Source organism: Pan troglodytes, chromosome 2, assembly GCF_028858775.2.
Source record: "Pan troglodytes isolate AG18354 chromosome 2, NHGRI_mPanTro3-v2.0_pri, whole genome shotgun sequence".
In the NCBI taxonomy this organism is placed as follows: Eukaryota; Metazoa; Chordata; class Mammalia; order Primates; family Hominidae; genus Pan; species Pan troglodytes.
The window spans coordinates 163,303,264-163,321,654 of NC_086015.1; positions in this window are offsets into that span (position 1 = coordinate 163,303,264).

Consider the following 18,391-nt stretch of genomic DNA (forward strand, 5'->3'; position numbering starts at 1 on the left):
CCACACCATGCCCAGCTAATTAAAACAATTTTTAAAATTTTTTTGTCTTACTGTGTTGCTTAGCCTGGTCTCAAACTCCTGGCCTCAAGCAATCCTACTGCCTCAGCCTCCCAAAATGCTGGGATATAGGTGTGAGCTACCATACCTGGCCCATTTCACTGTTCTTGATCTATAAATGTCTGTTCTTCAGGTTATAATGTATGCCTGATTCAATCCTTCACTGATCAATGAATAAAATATTTAACATGTATTTATCTTTATATATATATATATATATATATATATATATATATATATATATATATGAATGACAGTGATAATTTTAATTTTCACAGAGGGTAAGTAAGACCCTGCCTGTTTCCTTCCAAATTTCTTCATGGTCCAAGTATCTTTATGTAATCACAGAAGACTGAGGGAATAATGACACCATTTCAGGATTTAAAAAAGAATTGTGAAACATTCCTTGAAGAGACCTTCCTCCACATAAAGACAGCAGCATCAGCTGCTCAACAGACACCCCTTGGTGAACAAGATAGAGGCTCTCCAGGCAAGTCACAAGCAAGACTGCAACTGCAGTCAGGTTCTGTGGTCAGCCACAGAGGGACCTAAGGCAGCAGCAGTGGCTCAAGGAGAGCTGCATCTACGGCTGAAGCTGAAGAATTCTGATGGACATCAGACCTAGCTATGGACAGAGGGGTAACCTGAAGAACTGAGGAATGCATGAGTCTGAGCCAAGGGGGCCTCAAGCCTACAGATCTTTCTTGTCATTATTAATGGCATCCACATTCTTTGAATATCCTCCTTAAGGCAGATGTGGGGCTGAGGGGAATTAAGAATTAGGTTACTGTGTACTATATTCAAGAAGTTCTTATTGTCAACTTAAATAAAGACAGAGAAAATTATGTCTGAATATGTTGCGTTTACTCAGGATTATAATCTGGAATGCACAGAATGGCAAGCCACCAGCCTGTTTGGTGAGAGAAGGATAAGGGGAGATTTTACTAGCAAAAAGAGATTGACATAAGCTGCTTAGAACAGAGTTCATTGATTCCAGAGTTTCAAAGCCAGAGTTGTTGTCAGTTATTGGTGGAGATTCCACTACTGGGCAAGCGTTCTTCTGAGAACATCTTGTCTGAATTACTGCCAATTCTAAAGCATGTCTAATGATAAGCTTTATCAAAGCAGGAGGTGTAAAAGGGCTTCTAGAAAGTCCTTGGACTTTTTTTTTTTTTTTTTTGATGGAGTTTTGCTCTTGTCCCCCAGGCTGGAGTGCAATGGCGCAATCTCAGCTCACTGCAACCTCCACCTCCCGGGTTCAAGCGATTCTCCTGCCTCAGCCTCCTGAGTAGCTGCGATTACAGGCACATGCCATCACACCCAGCTAATTTTTGTATTTCTCGTAGGGATGGAGTTTCACCATGTTGGCCAGGCTAGTCTCGAACTCCTGACCTCAGGTGATCTACCCACCTCGACCTCCCAAAGTACTAGGATTACAGGCATGAGCCACTGTGCTGGCCGAAAGTCCTTGGACTTTCTTATCTCAAACATGTAAGCATGGACCTCCTCTCTTTCAGGTTTTTCTGGCCCTATTTTGTCTGGGTCTGACGAACGTGATTTCATCTCGATATCTGCAAATTTCACATCATGATCCTAGTAATCATTATATAAGAACTTGGGTTACCAGGTTATGTAGGAAAGTAAATACGTTATTAAAATGCCCTCCTGAGCTGTCCATTTATTTAAATCATCCCCCATGAAACATCCCTGCCCAAACACACTAGTACCCATGCCAGCTATCAATCAAAGATCTGGGGTCAGTCTCTCATCGGCTGTCAGATACTGTAAATGTACCTGCCACTTTCAGATGATATTCACGACTACAAAGACTACTATGCAATCAATTGCAAAGTGAAATTGCAAGTCTCATAAAAGATGTGGTTCATGAAGCAATGAGTGTGACATTGGAGAATTATTTGAATCACATACAAAGCCGCAACAGACAGGAAGAAATAATTAGCAACAGGGGAAGAGGAAACTGACCAGACAGATTTGGCAGACATCACAGTTGACTCATTCAGTATCTCCCAACTTTGCTTGCCTTACTCTGCTTTAAAGGCTGGAAAAGTTGAAATAGCCTCTTTCCCTGTCTTCCCTGCAGCCAGCAGGAACTAGATTGCTCAGATTCAAATCTGGCTTTTTCTCTTACGAGCTGTGTGACCTTGAGCAAGTCATTTAACCTCTCTTTACCTCAGTTTGCTCATCTTGCAAAATGTAACTGCCTCATAGAGTTGTTCTGAGGATTAGATGAGTTAGTATATGTAGAGCTCTAAGAACAGTTCCTGGCACACAGCAAGTCCACGGTAATTGTGACCAGGAGTCTAACAGATGTAGAAGTTGGGTTGCACACGTGTGCAACTCTTGTGGTGGAAGTGAGGAGACATGGTTGACATTCCCTCAGACTGCATATTTTGGAGGATGGCTAGTTCCCTGTAGGATACTCTGGATGCTGTGTGGGCCAAAACCTAGAGGTCCAAAAGTTCTCTGAGATCACCAGGGACAGCTCAGGGTGATTGTCATACGTCATGTCTTTAGTCACCAGAGGCCCAAGGAGAAGATACATAACTTGAATTCCAGAGTCATCACCACTGCTATCTTGCAAGGCTAGTTCACAGCTAATCAAGTTTGGAAGTGTTTTTCTTCCTACCCTGATATTCCCCTTACATTTCCTTATGCTTACTTTTCTCAGCCCTCTATCTATTCACATACAATTATGATAAACACTCCTTTTCCCCTCCATAATGTTAATCTGTCACTATTTGGAATGCATAATCTTTTTTTTTTTTTTTTTTTTTGTCAGAGTCTCACTCTATCTTCCAGGCTAGAGTGCAGTGGTGTGATCTCGGATCACTGCAACCTCCACCTCCTGGGTTCAAGCAATTCTCCTGCCTCAGCTCCCCGAGTAGCTGGGACTACAGGCGCGTGCCACCACACCCGGCTAATTTTTTATATTTTTAGTAGAGATGGGGTTTCACCATAGTGACCAGGCTGGTCTCAAACTCCTGACCTCGTGATCTGCCCACCTCGGCTTCCCAAAGTGCTGGGATTACAGGCGTGAGCCACTGCACCTGGCCTGGAATGCAGAATCTCGCCAACACTTGGTTGACAATACATTATAATTATCAAAATAATTAAGCTCCATTTCAGTCCTATTTATCAAGTTTCTACTATTCATATAACTCATACCTTTCTCCCTTAATAATTTTTCTTAGGAAGCCCCTCAATTTCTTTCAGGTTTCTGGTTTCTGTTTCCCTAGGAGTGCCTCAATTTTCCTGCTTCCTTCCCTGGACCCTTCAGGGACTTAGCGGGGCTTTTGTTCCCTGAGTGCAGCCTGGCTGAGTATCCTTGTCTGATTTCTTGACTACTCTTGATCCCTTGGCTATTTAGTTTTCCTCTTGAGCGTGGTGGTGAGTAATCACACCCAAGACTCTAGCAAAAGCAGTGCCAAGAACTAATAGAAGGCCCCTTGAGCATAAGAGTACAATTTCAAACTAAAGAAATGTTTCTAATCATGTCCTACCTTTCCCAACTCCCTCCATGTCATTTGTAATCATTCATCCTTAAAAAATACAATAAAATCTGATTATAGAATTCTTGAACTTAAAGCAGATTCTGAGCCGGGGGCAGTGGCTCACGCCTGTAATCCCAGTACTTTGGAAGGCCAAGGCAGGCAAATCACTTGAGGTCAGGAGTTCGAAACCAGACTGGCCAAGATAGTGAAACCCCAGCTCTACTGAAAATACAAAAATTAGCCAGGCATGGTTGCAGGCACCTGTAATTCCAGCTACTCTGGAGGCCGAGACATGAGAATTGCCTGAACCCAGGATGGGGGTGGGGGGGTGGAGGCTGCAGTGAGCTGAGATTGTACCACTGCACTCCAGCCTGGGCAACAGAGTAAGACTCCGTCTCAAAAAAAAAAAAAAAAAAAAAAGCAGATTCCTAGTAACACAAGTTTGTAAAGCTTCCATTTTGTGTAAATTCCCAGCTTGAAGAGAATATGTGTGCAACCCATGTGTGAAATCAATAAAATAGCATTTAATTTCATTAATAGGCAAGCCAATTTAACGTATATATGTGGCAAGAATGGTGACGAGTAACTCGTGATATATGCAGAACTTGAAATGACAGTGTTAGTAGCCATCAAGTCGGCAAAGCAGCATGAACAGGTAAGGCACACTGGTGATTTGGAGAAGGGACTTCTCAGTTGCTGTTTCATGTCATCATGGATATTTTGACAATATTGTTCAATTTGCATTATTTGATTAAACATTCAGAACATAATTTTAATTTATTAATAAAGTATTATGGGCCAATTTAAAGAACAATCACTATCATAGAGAGCAGAAAATCTTTTTTTTCTTAGAAGATGTCTCCATAGTTAATCTTAAATCATTTACGCTTTCACTACTATGAATAGTAGCAAATAAGGACTGTCAAAACCAGGCTGGTTTTCTTCCTTGAAGCCATCTAGTATCAGCCACTCTTAGATGGACTTTACTCGTAGGCAAGTGGGAAATCCCTTCTAGGTTTAAACTAGTTCTTCTGCCCACGTGCCTGTTGTGGCAAATCTCTATCAGCTCCACTGGGAAAGGCATCAGTTTCAAGAGGCCAAAGAGGCCCAGAGCCAGCAAATGAGGCATGGACTTTTACTGGGAGCTTACATACAGGGCAGAGAGTCCGGTGACGGTGAGCTGGGCAGAATAACCCAACTGCTTGCAAAAGGCATGCAGTTTATATAGCGTTTTCACTTAGCATTCCTTCCCTAACAATCTCCATCTGGCAACCTTCAGTCAAGCCAAAGCTGAGGGCCTTGATGCCCTGTAGGGCCCATGTTCCATGGGATGGGCTGCAGGCCCAGATGCTCCTCATGGACAAGGAACAAATCTCCAGGTTGGCCACTCCAGGATTGCCTAGCTGGGAACATACACTCCGGTGCACCTGCCCTACAGGGTCATTATCACGGTATGCTTAAGTTATTACTACCATGTGTGTTTACCATACAGCACCCTATGGCATGACTCTTCACCTTGAAAAAGAAGACTCAAGCAGGGAGCTGAAATTACTCTATTACCCTTGATAGAGGAAAAGCTCTTCTGTCTCTGGGAATTGAGCTTCTAGATTCAGGAGTAACGTCCATGGAGCTATGAAGCAGCAAAATGCCCATCACCGGCACCCTCAACTTTTCTTCCATCTCGGCTGCTCCTCTCCCCCAGACAGCCAAATAAGGCCATATCAATGACTGCCATTGGTGTGCCGGGCACAAGCTAGGCACTTCATATGCATTAACTCATTTAATTCTCTCTAACAACTACATAAGGCAGGTATGGGTGAGATGCTTATTCTACAGATGAGAAAACTGAGGCTTAGTGAATTTATGTAATTAACTCAACATACATGGCCAGTAAGATGAAGAGCTCGGATTCTGAACCTGGCACTCTGACTCCAGATCTGAACCCTACTCCATAACACAGAAATCCCTGGAGTTGGCAATTCCTTGGTTAAAATGACCCTCATCTTCACTTAATATAACACAGGCATTACCTTGGATTCAGCGTCCCCCCTGTAACCCCAACAGGGTGGCGTGAACTCTGGAGCACTGGGCAGGGAACTTCAGCCCCTCGGGAGGGAGGGGAGCTGGTCAAGGGAAGGAAGGCACATGTTTCCACAAAGGCTTTCCTGGCTATCTGAGTCCCCATAGAGGGGATGGCCCAAACCCTCCAGGATAAAGCCAGATCCCAGAGGGGATTTGTTTTCCTAGTGACACTGCAGGAAGAAAGTGTTTCAGATTTAAGATCTCAGTCCTGGCCTGGTATGGTGGCTCAAACCTGTAATCCTAGCACTTTGGGAGGCCAAGGCAGGTGGATTACCTGAGCTTCGAGTTCAAGACCAGCCTAGGCATCATGGTGAAATCCCGTCTCTAATTTTTTTTTTAATTTAAAAAAAAGGGTGGGGAAAGGTCTCAGTCCTTAGGAGCATGTCTGTTTCTCACTCTTTGTAGAAGCTACAGGCTTTTTGTCATAAAGATCTGTGTTAGCGGCATCATCAAGTGACTCTTGTGAAGTCCAGCTCCAGGCCAAAATCCTATGGGTGATTTTTCAGGCCTGTCTATGAAAAATGACAAGGCTTAGCCTGGCAGGCCTCATGGGGAGGCTGCCCCCTGGCTGCCTGCGCTGTTATGCATCACTGATTCCTAGCCCAGGTGCCTCCATTTGGACGGCTCCTTATCAAGGAACTTCCAAACCACTTTTCTCTACTGTGACTCAGCACTTCTCCATTCTGAGCCCTTACCTGCCATGCCCCTTATCCCACACCACTCCCAACTCATCCATAAAACTGCCAGAGCTTTTTATGAATGAGTGGGGGTGAGATGATCCTCCATTCCTTTACATCCATGCTGATCTACCTGAGCCTCCACTGATATACTGTTCCACGGGGAAGATGGAACACAGGGGAGTCGGCACTTTCTCCGGTCTTAGCTCTTGCTTATACAATCGCAGTAAGTGACTAAGGGCTTGACTGTGACTCTCATTTTTGGCTTGTTTCTTTCATTGACTACTCTAACTCCTGGCAGCTCAACGGAGCCCCTGACAACTCCAGTCTGTAAAGAGGACAGACTGCCCCAAACACATTGGCCTGTGCCATCCCTTTCCTCTGGTCAGTCTTCTTACCCACACCTAGTGCTCTTTCCTCTCCTCTCTGCTACATAAGAAAGCTCTACATGAACCTCTTTCTTTATCATCTCTGTGACTCTCAGGACAGTAAGTGTGGCTCTCTCAGTGTCCAGATATTGCTACTGCTCAGCTTTCACACCTGAAATTCATAAGAATAACTCTCAGTGGGTGGTGACCAACGTCCCTGCATCTTACCTGGGAGGAATCACATAGGCAGTGTCCTCCTACTGGGCGAGTGTGTCACCTGCAAATAGCAAGGGCCACTTACGATGAGTCACAGCGTTAAGGGATGACTAGCTGGGAGGTGCCTGACCTTTCCTGAGTTAGGGTGCCTTAGATTAGAACTTTGGGGACAGTGGCCAGGCACACAGAAGCTCATACCTGTAACCCCAGCACTTTGGGAGGCCAAGGTGGGAGGCTCATTTGAGCTCATGAGTTTTAGACCAGCCTGGACACTATACTGAGACCCTGTCTCTACAAAAAATAAAAATAAAAAATTAGCCAGGCATGGTGGCACATGTTATAGTCCCAGCTACTTGGAAGGCTGAGGCAGGAGGCCCACTTGAGCCCAGGAAGTCAAGATTCCAGTGAGCTGTGACTGGCCCCTGCACTCCAGCCTGGACAACAGAGTGAGACCCCCATCTCTAAAAAAATAAATAAATAAAAAATAAAGAACTTTGGAGAGAGAGAAGCTCTGTGGGTTTGGCATTATGCAATTCAATTCAACCTTATGCAAGACCACTACAGCAGAAACAGTTGTAAACGACTCAGACTCAGACTCATTGTAGAGAAAATGTCCACTTCCCTGACAAGACCATGAATTCCTCAAGGACAGGAACCCTGACTGTGTTTCACTTTTGTGTTCCCAGTGTTGGGTATAACTCAATAAATGTATGCTGACTATATGAAGCAAACTATAAAGATATGTTACAGGCACATTGAAGAAGTGGGTCTTCTGGAATGTTGGCGCATAGCAACTTAATTTTGCCTGCCATTGTTCCTTTAAAATTTCACTGGTACTCCTTCTCCCCATGCCCTGCATAAAAGGTCAGGTGGGTCTCACAACTTCTTTGTTCACTTCTTAAGTCACAAATCCCCTCTCACATCAATACTGTTCTTAATATATCTGGTCAGGATCAAATTAAACACTTCAACTGTGACTTAAAGTTGAAACTGTCCCTCTTGGGTCTGTGCCCACCCAGACTCACTGCTGACAGGAAACCTCAATTTGGGGAAAGCCTGTGCTGGTCTCTCTGGCCCCTGCCTTGCTGATTTCTGGCCCTGCCCTTTTGCTGCAGTAGCTTCTGATCTCTCCAGGGTCAGAGGGTCACAGAAAAGTTCTGAATTGACTTGTTCTGTCATCTTCTGGCTCCAAGCTTTCTAGGTCTGGTAGGTGTTTAAAGTGCAGGCTTCCTCCTGTAGGTATTTTGTGGATTCTTTGGAGAGCTCTGCCCACCCCCATCCTACTCCCCAAAACAAGAACATAGGTTATCCAGCTGGCAGCTACCATGCTGCAGGTGAATTCATCTCTATTCTGCTGGCACCTGACTTCGGATACTAGCCTCTAGGAATCCAGCCAGACCTTCACATCCTCTAAGCTCTGTTTGCCCCCAGCTCTCTCTCATGCTGTGACCTACATTTGGAGAACACAAAACATGTGTTCACAAAGTCTGTGAGTGCCATCTGGTCCTATCCGGGCCCCACTCCTTTGCCCACAACCAAAGCTGTTGGCCAGCCCACCCTTCAACATTTAGTTTCACTTCTCAGACCAAAGTTAACCCCAGACTGCCATGACCAGCTGTAGGAGACCCCTCTGCCCCCATCTCGCTCCCCCAAGGTTTTCTTGAAGCCCCTTTCATTGGGTTTGAGATGGGAGGAGTCCTTGCTCTTTGTTGGGGATCAGACTCTTAATGCACCAACAACGCTTTCCAAAAATCCACTTCACCAACTCTCTGTCCCTACTCTCATCAATGTTTTATGTGCCCTTGACATAGGTGAAGAGTTCGGGAGTCTGTAAGCACTTTTTTGCTAAGTCTTCTGGAAGCTTGCGTGTTGGAATGTGGTACCTGTTATATCTCTGGTGGCTCAGCAGTTATACATATATCTAAAGGAACTGAAGCATAAATGCTATCAACCTTAACATAAAACTAATTTGCCTGCTCAGTGAGGTGAGGACTGCGTGAAGAGTTGTCATGACAGAATGCCTCCAGATGACTCACATGTGTGTCCTGACAGCTTCGAGGGTAAAAAAGGGGCCCCACAAACATGAGATCAAGCTTTTTGTAGATGAAGCATCTACATAGAAGAAGAAGGGTTTCCTCCTAGAGGAGTCTCTAATGGCCAAGGCTCAGTGAGAACAACTGGAATGAAGTGACAGGCCCTACCCTGCAGCCTTGTGTAGCCATGGTCACAGAGAACTTGGGGTCTGCTAAAATAGCCTTTCCCAACAGCCCTGAGGTTTATATTGCCCTTAGTGAATGGAAGTTACAAGTCCAAGATAAGGTCTTCTGGGAAGGTCAGGGGCTTAGAGGGAGCTTGTGGATAGCAGGGGCTGGCTTTAGGAACATCAGGGGCCAGCTTTCCCTCTGCCTGTGGCAAAAAAAAAAAAAAAAAAACATAAATGGCTCTTATGGAATTCTGCTGGACTCACAGTATAGGTGGCATGCTAGGATGGGTGACCAACAGACTTGGTTGACATTTGTAGGCAAGACACAAACATTTGGGTTGTGACAGTGGTTTGGGACAATGGGACAATGCCAGGTCATAATGCCTGGTGGAGCTTTATTTAGACAATTGCCCCATTACAAGATGGAAAACACAATGGGATTTAGGACCAGAAGTAATATCCCCCCAGACCATTGGGCAGTGGAAGTCATTGCTGCTTAGAATTTCTTGCTCTCCAGCACTACATATAATAGGTCAGGATTCTGAAAACAAAAACCCACGGGAAGATTTAGGGCCAGGCTTTTACCAGAGTCCCTGCCCCTCCTCCAGGCTTAGGAAGCGGGTGAGACCATTGAGAAGGAAACCAGAAGGCTCTCTTTATTTCTGGGGCCTAAGACATAAAAAGCCTGCTCTTGGATTCTTCCTACCTGAGCCACAAATCAAAGACACCACCCCAGAGTTCCCCAGTCAAAAATCTCCCATAATCCTTTGATAAACTCTTTGACTTTAAAAGTTCACCAAAAAAGCCTCACTAGCTTTCATAGTATCTTTACTTTTTCAGGTAAAATCCCACCCAGCTATCAAACCCTCTCCTCCCCCTCTTCTGGGGAGAAACCAGGAAGGAAGGATCCAGCTGCTAGCACTTCTGAGCCCAAAGGCAACTAGCCTTTCTTTTCCCCATCTTAACAGATAGTATGGGTCCCAAGACCTTATTTGTGAAGATTAAGAAAAAGGGGAGCAAGAAGAGCAAAAATTTCAAAAGAACTAGAATAAGAAGTCCAAGAACTGATGGAGGTGAAGGTTCAGGCTGGGGAAACGCTGAAGACCCAGGAGTTCAAGATAGATTAGGCATGGAACAAATGGCATGGATGTCAGGAGGTTTCAGAGGAGCGTTTAGGATTTGCAGCTCAAGTTGCCAACCAAGGCTCAGGTTAAAAGACCCAGCTTCCCCACAGGTAAGGGCTAAGACAATGGGTGAAAGAGTTTAGACTAATGCATTATCCTGCCAAGCTAAATTCTGTGACTCTGCTGAGTTGCTGTATATGATATCCAGAGATTCTTTACCCCAAGTATACTGACTTGTATGACTCACCCAGAAGCAAGAACAGGACTGTGGAATGACATGAGGTCCCAGCAAGCAGTGTAGAGTTGACACTCGTCTGTTTGAATGGAGGGTAACTGGGAGGCTTTTACATGGGAGAAGGCCTTAGATTATTGTATGTCCAACTGAGACTTCTCAGCAAACTAACACAGGAACAGAAAACCAAACACTGCATATTCTTACTCATAAATGGGAGTTGAACAATGACAGCACATGGACACAGGGAGGGGAACATCACACAGTGGGGCCTGTCGGGGGGTGGGGGACAAGGGAAGGAAGAGCATTAGGACAAATGCCTTATGCATGTGGGGCTTAAACCCAGATGATGGGTTGATAGGTACAGCAAACCACCGTGGCACATGTATACCTATGTAACAAACCTGCACATTCTGCACATGTATCCCGGAACTTAAAGTAAAATTAAAAAAAAAAAGACATTCATTTAGCTATTAGCTATCACGGGAGAATGAAGGAGCCATATTTTTTTTTCTTTTGCCGTAACATAAACCCTACATAAAAACAGATGATTAAATGGCATGGGAGAGACTGGGTGCAGTGGCTAACGCCTGAAAATGCCAACACTTTGGGAGGCCAAGGCAGACGGATCACTTGAGGCCAGGAGTTTGAGACCAGCCTGGCCAGCATGGCGAAATCCTGTCTCTACTAAAAATATTTTCAAAGTTAGCCAGGCATGGTGGCAGGCACCTGTAATCCCAGCTACTTGGGACAGTGAGGCAGGAGAATCGCTTGAACCCAGGAGGCAGAGGCTGCAGTGAGCCAAGATCACGCCACTGCACTCCAGCCTTGGTGACAGAGCAAGACTCTGTCTCAAAAACAAAAAAAAAAAAACATGGGTGTGATAGTGTAATTCCGTAAGGATTTAATTTCAGATTAAAATTCAAGTTTACCAATGTTTAAACTAGAATTTATTTGTTCAAGTATATTCCCAATTAAAATTACAAATTTTCTCTTACATTATGATGTATTTTTAAAATTTCCCTCTCATTTTGCCAAAAGCTTCCAGCCATTTGAAATGTAATGATTACTCCTTAGATTGTTTATTTTCTTAGCATGTTCTTCACAAACCTAACCTACTTGTTAGGAGGGAAAAGGATGCTCTGAATTACCTTTCTTGTTGGGGATCTGTAATTCACAATAATCTGACAACTAATTTATTTCATGATGTAAATATTCTTAAATTTAACTTATCGTGTGTGTGTGTGTGCATGTGTGTGTATGTGTGTGTGTGTTCATCACGAGACTTGGCATCCCTTGGGGTTTGAATTGCAAATTTAGAGCACTTTTAGCAGTGTGTTAAGAATTCTCAGCAAGCCAATTCTTGTAGGATATTGAGCTCCTTTCATTCAAATGAAAAATGAATCCAATGCCCTTTAATGGAATTTATATTCAATTAGTCAACAAATGGAAGAAAGAATCTACCAGTGAACACATTCAGGTAACAGAATTAAGCTAATTTACCTCAACCTGATACTATTTTTTCCTCCTAGAACACAGTGTACATTATAGAAAATTCTAAAATTTCCTTTAATCTTCACAGTTCTTTCCAATTTTGTCTGTGCCTGAAAACACAGATACCCCCGAATTATTGTGTTACCAAATGTTATTTTACTTTCTTAAATTAGAAGAGACCTTAATGTAAGAAACTCGCTATTTACCATTAACCCCTAGCCACCAGAGTATACCTTTCTGCATCTGTGCAGAGCTCGGTCATCAAGGCCAATTTGTTGGTCAAGGTGACTCACGACAGTCTCTATGGACTAAAATAGTTACTTTTTCCAATAAATGATGTTTCAGAGTTTAAATGAACTTCTATAAAATATACAAGGTCAAATAATAAAATTTAGATAAACCACTACACAAAAAATATTTGTTTAAACAAGCCATTTACCCTTCCTCTGTACAGTGGAGCCATATGCAATGACACGGACTTATGTGGATGTTCCACCCCAACAGAGGCACTCTTGCTGAAGTTCCAAATTGTAGAGCTTTAAAATGGATTCAGTTTTTGAAAATTACATTAAATACTGAGTAAAGACATCGCCTACCAAATATGTTCACAACTAAATATATTTAAAAATGCATTTTGGCAGGGCATGTTGGCTCACGCCTGTAATCCCAACACTTTGGGAGGCCAAGGCGGGCGATCACCTGAGGTCAGGAGTTTAAGATCAACCTGGCCAGCATGGTGAAACCCAGCCTCTCCTAAAAATACAAAAATTTAACAGGTGTGGTGTGGTGGTGTGCACCTGTAGTCCCAGCTACTCTGGAGGCTGAGGCACGAGAATCACTTGAACCCAGGTGTAGGTAGCAGTGAGCCAAGATTGCACCACTGCTCTTCAGCCTGGGTGACAGAGTGACAGACTTCGTCTCAAAGAAAAATAAAGAATAAAAATGCCTTTTTGTTCAAATGATCATTCTTCCCAGGTTTCCCTTGACAAATGTCATAGCCTTGATAATCTGGCTTTACTACAAAGCAACATCAATAACAGCAACCAAAATTATAGAAGTGCTTAAGCCTCAGGCAAGCAAGAGTCAGGCCTGAGTTTTCTTCAAGTCTTCCCTCTAGGATAATGCATCAACCAATTAGCATTTTTTGTTAGGTTTAGGGGTTTGAAGGAAGTGGGTGTATCGCCCACTCAGCCACATAAAGTGCCATTTTCATTGGTGATGTAGGGTGGTGCAGGGTTCTGCCATTGGCCTTGATGAGATAAACACCAGCTTTTGTGAGGTTTTGGTGAGATAAGTCACTTCATCTGTTCTAGATTTGACTGAAGGCTGACTCATGTGTCTCAGTCCATAGACTGATTGACTTATAAACAACAGAAATTTATTTCTCACAGTTCTGGAGGCTGGGCAGTACAAGCTCAGGGCACCTTCACATTTGGTATCTGCTGAGGGACTGCTTTCGGATCCATACATGGTGCAATGGTTAATAATGAGTGTCAAATTGATTGGATTGAAGGATACAAAGTATTGATCCTGGGTGTGTCTGTGAGGGTGTTGCCAAAGGAGATTAACATTTGAGTCAGTGGACTGGGAAAGGCAGACCCACCCTTAATCTGGGTAGGCACAATCTAATCAGCTGCCAGCACAGCTAGAATATAACCAGGCAGAAAAGTGTGAAAAGAGAGACTGGCCTAGCTTCCCAGCCTACATCTTTCTCCTGTGCTGGATGCTTCCTGCCCTCGAACATTGGACTCAAAGTTCTTCAGTTTTGAGACTCGGACTGGCTCTCCTTGCTCCTCGGCCTGCAGAGAGCCTACTGTGGGACTTTGTGATCATGTAAGTTAATACTTAATAAACTCCCCTTTATAAATATACAGTTATTTCCCTCTAGAGAACCCTGACTAATACACACGGCATCGTCTTTCTGTGTCCTTACATGATCAAAGGGGCAAGGCAGCTTTCTGGGGCCTCTTTAATAAGGGTACTAATCCCATTCATGAGGAATCTGCTCTCATGACCTAACCACCTCCCAAAGACTCCCATGCTGATGTACAAAGCCATGGCTCATTTATTAACTTCCAGAGAGAAAGGAACTGTTGGGTAATTCAGATAATATGCCAGCTTGAACAGCCCCTTCTTCCCCAAAGGCAAGCAGGGGAAGCCAGTTTAACTGGTGATTATCTGGTTAGCATGATTTCAGGGCGACAGATGAGAGTTATATGAATTGGGGGCTTGGTCCCAGAAGATTTTGGTAGCCACTGGACCATTTCTACAATAGTCATTCCTACCCTGCACACTGGCTGGGCACCCCCTTCCCTAAATGACGTTTGAATGGCACCAGCAACATTTGCTTCAGGGACTGTCCCTTTTCTAATTTCCCTGGCTGACCAACTCCCTCTTCATGATGGTTTCCTTCTTTAGATACTTTAGTACATTCAATCAAGTTACCAGCAGTTGGGCTACCTGGGAGCCACTCTATCTCTTTAAGATGACTTTGCATATCTCTGCTCTGAGCCCTTTCAGGTTCAGAGGATCATTTATTTTCTTTTTTTCTGAAAGTGGCAGGGGAGCAGCACTTAGCTCATGGTTGCCTTCACTTAAAACCTATACGTAACAACAAGGGAAAGTAGAGAAAAACCCCTGGGGATTGTGTATTCTCAGGAAGGTGGGTTATTCCAGGTGGGAGAGCCTTCAAAGTTAGATAGACATTAACCTTGTAGAGATGAGATAGAAGTCATGCCAGATGGTAGGTGGTAGTAGGGGATGCCAGGTGGGGGTCTTGGGGTGGCAATGGAGATACTATTTGGGCAAAGGTAAGGACAGATGCATACCTACTTTCTCTGATAGTTTGTAGGGCTGGGACCCTATCTTTTTTCTCAAAGATATCTCCAGCACCTAGAAGTGTCTGACACACAGTAGTTACTCAATAAACATGAGAGAAGAACAGAGATTAAAGAAAACAATTTATTTAGAGTAAAGGATTAATCCTAGAATTTTATGTTGGGAAATCCTGAATCAATGGAAAGAATAATAGAAGATCTGAGTTGTATGATCCTGTGTGTGACTTGGAGCCCAGCTAACCTCTTTGAGCTCAGTTTCCTCACATGTAAAACAAGGAGGATAATCCTTATTGTATTCACTTCACAGGATTACAGTGAAAAGCAAGAATAATAGTGAGTGGGAAAGCTGCCCTGTGAAAGAACTGTACTCAAAAAAGGTAGTTGCAGTAAGGATAAATAACCAAGCTCCTCTGCCGGTCCAAGGAAAAGCCACTATGGAGGAGAATGTGGGTCTGTCTCATCTGTTATGCAAGATCATGGGGGAAGCCTATCAATGGGACTGCCAGGGGCTGGAGAAGGAAGAGGGATGGTCATCAAAGGTTGGCAGACTCACCAAAATTAGGACAGCAAGCAGAGCTGAAAGGCAAATGAAAAGCTCAGTACAATAAAACGAAAAGGACCTTTCAAACAGGGCAATGAAAGGAAGGCATTAAAAACAAGCCCGGAATATTAGAGCCATAAAGAGGAGACCAAAAACAGTGTCCTAAATATATGCACATGCCCAGAAAAGAATGACTGCCCATGGATACTTAAAAACAAACAAAGAGGCTTACGGAGATATAATTCACATACAATGCAACCATTTGAAGTGTACAATTCAATTCAATGGCTTTTATTATAGTCGCAGTTAGGCATCCATCAGCACGACCCATTTTAGAATATTTCATTAGCCCAAGAAGATAACCCACACCCCATGGCTACCATTCCTCAATCTCTCCACCCCACTGTCAACCCTAGGCAACCATTAGCCTACTTTATATGTCTATAGATTTGCCAATCTTAGCTATTTCATATAAATTGAATCATATGCTATGTGGCCTTTTTTATTTTTCTTCTTTCACTTAACATAATGTTTTCAAGGTTCATCCAATGTTGCAGCACATATCAGTACTTCATTTCTTTTTATTAGTGAATAATATTCCATTTCATGGACATACCACATTTTGTTTACCCACTCATCAGTTGGTGGACAGAATTTTACACCCAGCTGAGTTATCATTAAGAGTGAGGACACACATGTGTAACAAACCTGCATGTTGTACACATGTACCCTAAAACTTAAAGTATAATAATAATAAATAAAAACTAGGAAAAAAAAAGAGTGAGGACACGATGAATTCTTTTATTTACCGCATGCTGGTATTTTCAATCCTGTTAAGATACGCCTAAGGCTTATGCTGAAGAGAAAGACTGAAATTGTAATAAATTGTAATTGCTTGTTAGCCACGTTTCATTCATTTCACATTTGAGTATGAAAAAACAGCCCATGTTATTCACTTTAAAAGAGCAATGCCTCTTCTTCCTCAAAGGGGCAATGTGCCACAGAGCAAATACTCACTTGGGAAGTGCAATGAACTACTTAAGAGTGGAGTGCTGTTTTCATTGATGGCCATGAAAAAATTGAATGTCTACCTAACTCTACTTAAAAGAAAACTATGGACCACTAGAAAGTCCATGCAGTGAGAGACCCTTCCTTTCATTTACACACCATTAACAAAGCTGTGATATGAGCTATTTTTCCTGTTGTAAGAGTTGCAATGAGTCCTCATCTGGTGCCCTTGACTCTGAGTGTGACCTGAGCCACCAAAGCCAGGGCTTCTCTGGGACAGAAGTTCTGGAGCTTCCATTGCATAAAACTCACAGATTCATCCTGGCATTTAACCTCTCACTATTTCCTCACTAGCAGCATGCTAGACCCAGACTGCAGGCAATAACTGTGGTTATGCCAGAGGGTTCTAGAGGAGGGAGCCCCAATCAATGGTGGGTGCCCTGGTCAATGAGATGAGGGAGGTTGTATGTGGCCTGCTCAAGAAGAGGACCACAGTCAGTGGAACTGCTTCAGCCTTCCCCAGATGTGAAAGGGACCTAGAAGCAAATGAGTAAACCTATCAAGGCATTTTTCTTGCAGATGATGCTCACTTTGGCTGCAAATTAGTCACACATGTTCATTTCTGGCCTTCAGCCTGGGATCCTCCCTTAGTTCTATAAGATTTTCTCTTTCAGGCGGGTTCATTCCTGGTTCATTCCTGTAATTCCAGCACTTTGGGAGGCTGAGGTGGGAGGATCACTCAAGGCCAGGAGTTCAAGAACAGCCTTGGCAACATAGCGAGACCACCTCTCTACAAAAAATAAAAAATTAGCCAGGCATGGTGGTGTACACCTGTAGTCCCAGCTACTCGGGAGGCTGAAGTGGGAGGATGACTTTAGCCTAGCAGTTTGAGGCTGCAGTGAGGTATGGTCACGCCACTGCATTCCAGCCTGGGTGACAGAGCAAGACCCTGTCTCTAAAAGTAAAAATTAAAAAAGAATATTTTCTCTTTCAAAGGCAGAGCAAATAGGGCCTCTATACAGATTTTCTTGTCTGAGTTGTGTGCTTTTTGTAGTTTGTAGTTTTCTGAGTTTATAAGTAGCACATTCCATGATAATTTGAAGGAGAAGAAAGCAAAGCAAAAAGTATGAAGAAGAAAATAACAGTAACTTTCCACTTGGATGTAATCACAGCATCTGCCCTGTTTTCTCATTTTGGAAGACCCTGTTTTACAGATTTGGATTTCCTGGACTTGTGCATCATGGCTTCTCTCTTCTCTGTGTCATTTTTGCCTCTATTCAACTCTGGGAAAATGTCTGATTTGTCTTCTTGCCCTAATTTAGCATCAGCTGTGTCTCCACTGACTATCTCCACTGCATTTCCAGCCATGATATTGTGTCTTTCACATGTACCTTAGTTAGTTCAGGCTGCTATAACAGGATACCATAGACTGAATAGCACTTAAGTAATAGGAATTTATTGCTCACAGTTCTGGAGTACAGCAGAGATCAGGGTGCCAGCAGGGTCAGGTTCTTATGAGGGTCCTCTTCTGGGTTGCAGACTGCCATCTTCTCATTATGTCCTCACATTGGAGAAAGAGGGTGAGAGAGCTCTCTGAGGTCCTTCATATACAGACGCTAATCCCATTCATGCAAGCTCCAATCTCATGACCTGGTCACCTCCCAAAGGCCCCACTTCCTACTTCTGTCACATTGAGGGGATTAGGATTTCAACATAAGGATTTTGGGAGACACATTCAATCCATTGCAACAGGTAAACAATTTTCCCGCCCCAATCATTCCCCGTGTCCTGTCTGCCTGCTCCTGTGTCTTGGATGCAATGTGCCCCTGACTCCCTAGAGGATACGAATTAGAGCTGGCTTAAGGCTTCCTAATGGGCTTGAAGTAATACTTTCAGAGGGGAACATTGTTGTTCTGATTTTTCAGGTTAGGCCCCTCTTGTGTCTTTAAAAATATCTATTAATGGCCAGGCGCAGTGGCTCACGCCTATAATCCCAGCCCTTTTGGGAGGCCGAGGCGGGTGGATCACGAGGTCAGGAGA